This window comes from Diabrotica virgifera, chromosome 6 (genome assembly GCF_917563875.1).
Source record: "Diabrotica virgifera virgifera chromosome 6, PGI_DIABVI_V3a".
Taxonomy (NCBI): Eukaryota; Metazoa; Arthropoda; class Insecta; order Coleoptera; family Chrysomelidae; genus Diabrotica; species Diabrotica virgifera.
Window position 1 is genome coordinate 49,570,752 of NC_065448.1, and position 9,591 is coordinate 49,580,342.

Below are 9,591 nucleotides of genomic sequence, written 5' to 3' on the forward strand. Positions count from 1 at the left end.
TTCCTCATGACTCACCCTGTATACATTCTATATAAATATTGCATGACACAACAAAAAAAAATACTAGAACACCAACAAAAACACTGCCAACCCCAAGAGGAATAAAGCACTGCTACTTTATCAATGTTTAATTTAATTAACTAATGGAGTGAAAATTACAGCTTTGGGGGTAGGTCATTCAATATTCAATGAATACCAAAAAATGATGATGGTGTGTGTGATAAAATAACAATAAAGAAATTAAACGCAGAATCAAAGTGTGTTTATATTATTATTGCCTAAAGTTTTCAGCTACCTTCGCCATTTTCAATAAGCACTTTTATTATAAATTTTACATAGATTTTATATTTACTTATGTCTGCACTATCTGCTAGTTTGCAATGAACCCTAAAACCAGATGGCATATACTTGAAAACTAAGACTGGTTCAGTGTTGTACAGTGGAACCTGCTTAGTAGCATACCAGTTATAGGAATATCCTTAAGGAATAGAAATTTGAGGTCCTAAAACGTTTTTACTAGTCACCAATGATCAGTTCAGGATCTAGAAGCTGGTTCTTCTGTTCTTTTTCTAAAATCTGTACATTTTTAAAGTCAAAAGCATGATTATTCTTATAGAATGGCTGTAGTGTTAAATTTGTTTTTCTGCACACTATGTTTGTGTGCATCAACCTTTCCATGTAGATATTGATGTGTTTGCCCAATATATGATGAAATGTAGTAGTTTCAATTTACTTTATAAACAACATCGGACTGCTGATCTTGAAACAAGAACATGTCTCCGCAATTTTGGTAGGTATATATTTTTAATTCAGTCTTTCTTTTCTTTGATGTACATTTGATTGCCCATATTGCAGATAGTGATCAGTACCGGCGCTAGGGTATGAGGCCCCGCCTGCAAAACTAGCATAGGCGCCCTTCGGTTTATTTTAAATTAATATTTTATATCGCAGCAGCGGAAAAAATCTCATTTTGGCGCCCCCAGACAGGGGCGCCCGCCTGCAGTGCATCCCTTGCAGGCCCGTTATCGCCAGCCCTGATAGTGATTATAGAGTAGCTGAGCCCTGAGACCTTCAGCTAAAGTTACTATGTAAACAGGATAATATCCACCAAATTTGGTATAATAAATAAATATATGCCATGTGTGAAAACTATCAGAAAGTTATTGTTTATGTGAGTATTTATGGTTTTCATAAAGGGTGTGCCAACATAACGAAACACACTCTTCTCTTGTATACTATATTTATGTGCATCAACCCTTCAATGTAGACATTGGTGTGTTTGCCCAATATAACAATTGCAGTAAGTACATACAGTGTGTCCACGGTTGGGGTGCCCAAGAGGAAAAACTATTTTATTTTCAATTTTAGCCAAAAATGTCATTCTTGATAAAAAGTTTTGCTTGTTCTAAAACCCCATAAAACAAAATAAAATTCAAGTTTTTCAAACCATGCTTAATTTTGTAGCCAATTTTATGTAAATCCCTATAAATGTTTGCACTAAGTTCGAAATTGTAACAATAATGACTTGGGAGAACAACCCTTTCGCTTCTTTGGATTATGAAACCAGACTTTGTCGTTCTCCTTGAAACATCCAATTATTTAATAATTAAATAATTATTAATCCAATAATTTTAACAACAAAATTGATCACAAGATAAATTTTTTTTGAACGCTTAACATTGTCGAAAAAAATGACAATTCGCAAATTATTTATCGGAATTGACAGTTACTAAGCTACATTGTGGCTTGACAACACTAGATTATTGTTACGATTTCGAACTTAATGCAAAAATTTATAGGGAGTTACATAAAATTGACTACAAAATTAAGCAGGATTTGTAAAACTTCAATTTTATTTCGTTTTATGGGATTTTAGAACAAGCAAAACTTTTTATCAAGAATGACATTTTTGGCTAAAATTGAAAATAAAATAGTTTTTCCTCTAGGGCACCCCAATCGTGGACACACTGTATTTACAATTTACTTTATAACAACATCCAACTCCTTGATTTTAAAACAAGAACATGTCTCCATAGTTTTGGTATAGGTGTGTATATTTTTAGTTGTCTTTGTTTTGTTTAGATGTATATTTGACTGCCAAAATTGCAGATAGTGATTATAGAGTATATGAACCCTGTGAACTTCTGCTAAAATTACTATGTTAAATGGATAATAACCATTAAGTGTGGTAAAATAATTAAATAAATATATGCTAAGTGTGAAAACCCTCAGAAAGCTATTGTTTATATCAGTATTTATGGTCTTCTTAAAGGGTGTACCAACTACTTATCCAATCAGACTCTTCTAAGAAAAAAAGTACAATTAAAAAATTAGATTAGAAATCGTAGAAGAAGCTATAGAAACTTGTGACGAGGTATTTAGGTTTATCTTAGTATTGAGTGAACTTTTCAGCTGTCTTTGTCATTTTACAACATTACTTAAATAACCAACTTCACCCAAAACAACATGCACATACTTCGGGAAGATCTACTGATTCTGCACTGCATCAAGTAGTGGGAAGAAATGAAAGTTTGCTGGATAATATAGAATCCACCCTAGGTATATTCACAGACATTGAGGGAGCTTTTGATAAAACCACATTCCCAACAATCACCCAACAGCTCAATGTCACTAATGTCCCCCTGGCTGTGAGCGAATGGATAATCAGTATGCAGTATGCTCTCCAAAAGAGCAATAAGCATCAATGTAGATGTTTTGGTTACAGGTATGTTTACAAGGTGATGTCTACAAAGGGGGTGCTATCACCACTCCTCTCGAACATAGTTCTAGACACCCTGGTTGAGCAACTCAGCAGGAGCGGTTTCTACACAATAACCTATGCAGACGACATAGCTGTCTTGCAAAGCAGCAAGTTTGAGAACATGGTGTACGGAACACTCACAGTCTATAAATCCCAAGAAGACAGAGATGGTCCTCTTCACCAGAAAAAGAAGGATCATGGGCTTAATACCCCCCAGGATTCTACACTTCTCTGAAATTTAGACTGCACCAGTTGAGTGTACTTAGTCTACACTACACTAGTGCCTACACCACTTCAATACACTAATTGCTAGTTTGAGGTGAAACGCAAAAGAGTAATTTTACTCTAAAACTAGATGGCAGTTACTTGAAAACTACACTGGTTCAGGGTCTTATTTAAAATATCTGCCAAATGGTGTATTTATGGACAAGTTATCAATTTGTGATATATATTGGAGAGATACTTCCAGTACCAGCGCTAGGGTATAAGGTGCCCGCCTGCAAAAGTAGCATAGGCGCCCTTCGGTTTCTGTTAAATTAGTATTTTGTATAGCACCAGCAGAAAAAAGCTCAATTTGGCGCCCCCCAAACAGGGGCGCCCGCCTGCAGTGCATCCCTTGCAGGCCCGTTATCGCCGGCCCTGGATACTTCATATCAGTGTTGTTATTGATACAATATTCATCTTTATGAGAATGAGCTTCAATATACATATATTCTCGTAGTTCTGTTCTTTTTCTAAAATCTGTATATTTTCAAAGTCAAAAGCATGGATCAGTGGCAAAGCGTCCATGTAACCACTGTTACCATTGGTAACAGTTACAAATCTTGCAAATAAATATTTTATGACTACTATGAAATAATTCCATTTATATTTTTTGCCAACAGAAATACTTGTTATAGTACCTAATTCAGTAAATACCCAACTAGACGCACGAAAATATTGGCGAGATATGTGAATTCATGACACGTTATCATATGCCGTTACCAATACTGGCACTGGTAACTGTAACGCAGGAGAAACCTCGCCATCGCTCGGGACTAGCTCTGAAAATTTTGAAGGACCGACGGGTCTAGAGACGGCGCGCGGGCACGCAGTGCATATCAGTATTGTTACCACTTTGAAGATTGGTAAAACGTTGGTTTAGTATGTTTAGTACCTATTACAGATTACAGTGTGTGTGCATTTAAACATGGAAGAGTGTTGCTACGTATTCCGTAATTGATCAACTACTTGAAAAGTCATTCTACTTGTATATTTTTTTATATATTATTTTAAAGAAAAAAATGATATTATTGAAAATGGAAGAATTAAAATATAAACAATAGTTTTCAACATCTGTTCTTTTTCCTACTTGTTCATTTTTTTATGTTAATTTTATGGTAGAATAATATGTTTAGTTTGTTTATTATTTATTGTTATACCTGTTACATATACATAATTACATACATATAATTTGGGAATAGTGATTTGTTTAATTTTATCCCACAGGATTGAAAACAAAAACTTATACTTGGGAGGTTCAAAATATTTTTTTAAATAGGATTTTTTTACATCTGGTTTTGGTAACACTTTAGAAAAAGTCACGGGTCGCCACTGGCATGGATATTTTCTATAGAATGCTTAGCTGACAGCTAAGCCTGTAATGTTAAATTTGTTTGTACAGTATATGTTCATTAACTCTTCCATGTAGATATTGGTTTGTTTGCCCAATATATGATGAACTGCAGTACATTACAATTTACTTTATAAATAAACATTGGACTGCTGATCTTGAAACAAGAACATGTTTCCACAATTTTGGTATATATTTTTAGTTCAGTCTTTGTTTTGTTTAGATGTACATTTGACTGCCCATATTGCAGATAAAAATTATAGAGTAATTGAACCCTGTGACCTTCTGCTAAAATTGTTATGTTAACTAGACAATATCCACCAAATGTGTTATAATAATCAAATAAATATGGGCAGAGTGTGAAAACCATCAGAAAGCTATTGTTTATGTCAGTATTTATCAGTGGTGTCATGGCAAAATTAGCAGTGCGGGAACGCAGTGCCGGAACGCACTGCTAATTTTTGTTTACAAAACCTAAATTCTATATTATTTTTTTTTCTTTTCTTAACCAGTGCGGGAACGGCGTTCCCACGCGTTCCCACACCATGACACCACTGGTATTTATGGTTTTCTTAAAGGGTGTGCCAACATAACCAATCACATTCTTATAAGAAAAAAAGTATAATTAAAAAATTAGATTAGAAATCGTAGAAGAAGCTATAGAAACTTGTGTCGAGGTATTTAGGTTTATCTGGTTATTCACATTTCACACATATGCACTTACTTTCTACTGTGTTGACTGACTACAAGTTGTAATCTAGCTGTCAAATCCACATATTACTTCGATAAACACGCACGTCCTTTTTGTTGTTTCACGATAGAGTAATCCGCATATCACTGCTTGCACTTATTTTTGTTATACACACCAGACACTAATATTTTGATTATTTGTTTTTGTTTTAACTATTTTTCAACACCCAAACGAACGACAAACACAAACTGACACGATCACCACGACTGGAGCGCCACCGCCATTGCTGCATGCATAACTAGAGAGGGGAGAATGTGAGGTTTGAACTAAAATGCGACGATGCCGTTTTTAGAGAAATAGATAGAAATCCTTAGATTTAATAAAAATAAAAACCAGTGAAGGAGTAATTTGTTTTGAAGCTAAGCTAAGCTATTTTCTTGTGACATCTTAAATACTTTAAAATTAAGTTTATTCGACGTTTCGACTTCCACATCGGAAATTGTTCTCAAAATACAAAACATTCATAAATTAAACCAATTTTGTTTTTGTTGCTTGGTAAAAAATTCTTCTAATCATTTAATTTTGTCTGACTCATTGATATTGGCAATTGACCATTCCAAATCACGTGATATAATATGGCCGGCAGTGGGCAAAAATTTAATAATATAGGGTTTACATCAGTTTTTGTAAATAATATCCTGTTTGGTTTTGTTTTTTATTGTTAATTGTGCACCGAAATTGTGATAGCAAATAAATATAAACTAGTTTATCACCTACAGAACTGAATTATCCCATAGTAGTTATTGACACAAACTGGTAACTAATATGGGATAATTCAGTTCTGTAGGCGATAAACCACTTCATATTTAAATTGTTATCACAATTTCGCAGATTTCCCTACACAATTAACATAAAAAAAAACAACCAAACAGGATTTTCTTTACAAATTAATGTCTATGTAAGGTTAGATTTTGCCCACACCCGGCCATGTTTGACGTTTCATTGGAATGCCTAATTCAGAAATATATTATACATTTTTAAAGTAGAAGTCTTTAAAATAATATTGCTAATATTTATGAGTTACGTTCCTGGGACGACTTTATTGGAAGATAGTTCATTCGATTACATGAAATCAACTTTAACTTTAGAATTCCTATCTGTCAGAAAAAATCATAGCATGTGATTTGTCTTTAGTCTTTAAATAGACAACCACATATGCAATGTTGACAGTAAAATTCTCCTGATTATGATCCCATAGTAAATAAATCATGAGGAAAAAACCAGGAAAAAATAATGTGTGTACTTTTTACGCACGTAAGAAGTTATACTTCTAGTATATGATTTCAACGAAATCAATATACTGTCATAAATAAATAAAGGCAGAGAGGAAGAAGAAAATCTAACTATTTAATTGTATAATAATTTGTATGCATAAATTTTATCAATTTGTATTAAGTTAATATAGTTTATTTTTTAAATATTTATTTTTTTCATTCACCCTGTAAAATAGGTACCGACTGAAATTACCCAGTATTGTATTGTTAGATACAAGTTTCTCTTTTAATAATGGTAAAATAATTCTATGAATTTTTGACAAATCTTTATCATGTTACCAGTGCGGTTAAATTCAATAGAAAGTGCTTCTAAGAACAGTGCTCGCGGGTGAATGAGGTATACGAAAGACGTTTTTTGTTTTCGGAGTTATGAGAAATATTTGGAAAAAGTCGGGATTAGCGATGTCCGAGAAAGTGGTAAAAGTAATGACGACTGGGAAAGGAGGCGTTTGGTATATGACGTAGTAAGGATATTTGATTGGACCAATGGAACTGGAGGGATGTAATTGATGAAAGGGGAATTTGAGCCAAGAGTTTTTTGGCAAGGAAAGAAGGAGGCAGGGTATTTCCGATAGCTGAAAGGGAAGTTAGTGTTGAAGGAGAAGTAAAAAAGTGTCGGTCTTCGTTAATCAAAGCCTTATAGGCACCCGTAAACACAAAGTACTTAGTAAAAGTTTTTTTTTAATTTGACAGTAAATTCAGTGACCAGTAGTAGCAGTTGTACCAAGGTATTCAAACTTATATTTTTCTTTGAGTTTCATCGACGACTGCATAAAGACTCCAGTGTAATTGGACATAGAATTTTACATAAACAATTGCCTAATTTTTTAAATTGATTTTTGTTTACCAGTTATAATTCATTTTTGTATCTAAACTGGGTAACTTTCTATTTTAAAATAATTTGCGGTTTCTATCATATTTGTTTACATTTATTTGCATAATCATTTCATAGATTGTTTGTTTTACAGTTTATTCTATTATTAAAAATTTGTGTTTAATTCTTTGGTATAATCAATTTTTGTCAATATACGGTCATATTTTACTTTTTAATTTTATTTTTCCATGAGTTTTCTCTGAGTATTGGTTTAGTATTTCTGTGATTTGATGACGTAAAAACCTGAGATAATTTATTAATTTGAGCTAGCCCAATAAAATATTTATTATATAATAATTAAAAATAAAGGTAAGTCTAATTTTAAATGCTTACATAATATATAGAAAATAAGTAGAATCGAAACTATACCTTAAACAGTTTATTTATATTTTATTTAAATATTAAACTAATTTTAATACTTACTACTTTTCAAAAATTTTTATTAAACAATACCAAAAATTAAAAAAATAAAAGAATAAAACACACGCAAACATTGAAAAATGAAACAAAGAAATTATTTCTAATCAAATCAATAATTGTTGACAAAAATTTTAACTAAATACGTATTTTCTGAAAAAAAATATAATAAAATATACTTACAATCGTAAAATGTACAAAAAAAAATAAAAATTTGCATTGGGATCTGCGTCTATCAGGTTGTTAGATTTTGAACTCACCGCAAACAGAATTTAGCTACCGAGACATATGAATGATGTGGGAAGATATAGCAACTAAGGGCCGGTTGTTCGAACGCTAATCAAGAAGTTGATTATAATCAATCAGTTTATTGTAATCAATTCTCTTGATGGGAATCAAATCGAGACATCAAAAATACATGTAAAACACTAATCATTCATTGATTCTAGGTAAAGCAGTAATTAAAATATAGCCGCAGCTGTTAAATTATTAAAAATTGCTTATTATTATTATTATTGATTTGTAAGTAAAAACAAGAAATTAACATCAGAAAGAGTTTAATTATGGTTTATTTTAGATTAAAACAAAAAAAAATAGAATAAATCAGTCAACAATGTCAACATAACCTCAAAATGTGACATCTGTCAGAAGTACGCTTAATCAAATATAATTGTAATTAAATATTTGATAATGATCAGTGGATTCCATTTTTGATTATCATTCGAACAACTGGCCCTTAACGTTTTAAATTTTTTTGACAGTTGCTTATTCTCTTAGTTTAATCAAATAATTTTGATTCTTGTTGAATTAAAATATTAAAGTACAACAAAATATAGACTTAAACAATATATTAGATGAAGATTGGTAGACATTTTTTTGGTAATCAAATTATGTAAATCAAAGCATTACCTACTAGCTAGGTAGGTACTTTCCAAATAGGTATGTAATTTTTTATTGCAATATTGAAACATTTACAATAATTACGTACCTGTTGCTTTTAAAAACTATTTAAAAAGTCACTACAATTATAAACTTACTTTTTGTCTCTGTCTTCACAACAATAAAAACTAATATACACACAATTTGTTTACCCATAACCATACAATAAAATAACCGACATATTAAACAATTGTTGACAGGTCATTGTAATTACCCAATCAGAGGACGTATAACGTTTAAGCTGCGCCCAGGACCAAGAGTTTTGATGAATTCGCGCACATATAAATTTACTCCCAACGCGCCTAAAGAAGTATAACTTCAAAAACTTCTTGATACCCGATATGGTAAGTATTTGGTCTTACATTTAGTTTACTCTCAAAATTAACACCAAACACTGATTCGATAAGTATGCTATTTTAGAACATAATGATTAATCTCGATATGTTATTGACTTACTTATAGTGGTATTTTCTTTCTATGGCTTTCCTCTTTTAATATAGGACAGTTTGCTTTATAAACGTATGTCCGCAAATGCTTTCTTTATTTCCGCAACTGACGATTTATTTATTGCTCTTAAACTAGTTGAGATATGCAAATGAAATTTGGTGGGTTTTAAGAACTGTTTTAAGAACTGTAAGTTATTCTGCATTTGTTACATACAATTACGAATTTTATGTTCACCATTGGCGCATATAAGGGTCATATTACCCGTATGCGCACCAATGGTGAATAGATATTAAATTCCTAATTGTATATCAAAAATGTGCAATAACTACCTCTTAAAACCCACCAAATTTCATTTGCATATCTCAACCAGTTTAAGACCAATAAATAAATCGTCAGTTTATAAGAAAAATTTCAACACCCCCTATCTCGGAAACGAAGCATTCGCGTACATATGTTTATCAAGCAAGTTGTCATTATTTTTTTATGTAGAATTACCCCTTAAAGTTTGCCATACTT

At 32.0% G+C, this 9,591-nt stretch overlaps 1 protein-coding gene across 1 annotated transcript in view; it reads right to left on the reverse strand.

The window, feature by feature from the left end:
* LOC114335571 (phosphatidylinositol 4-kinase beta) overlaps positions 1 to 5,363 on the reverse strand; it is a 488,466-nt gene extending 483,103 nt beyond the window's left edge. Inside the window, exon 1 of the mRNA XM_050654137.1 lies at positions 5,098 to 5,363. The gene's annotated coding sequence lies outside the window, so the exon portion shown is untranslated. The remainder of the gene's footprint in view (positions 1 to 5,097) is intronic.
* Positions 5,364 to 9,591: the final 4,228 nt, after the last annotated feature.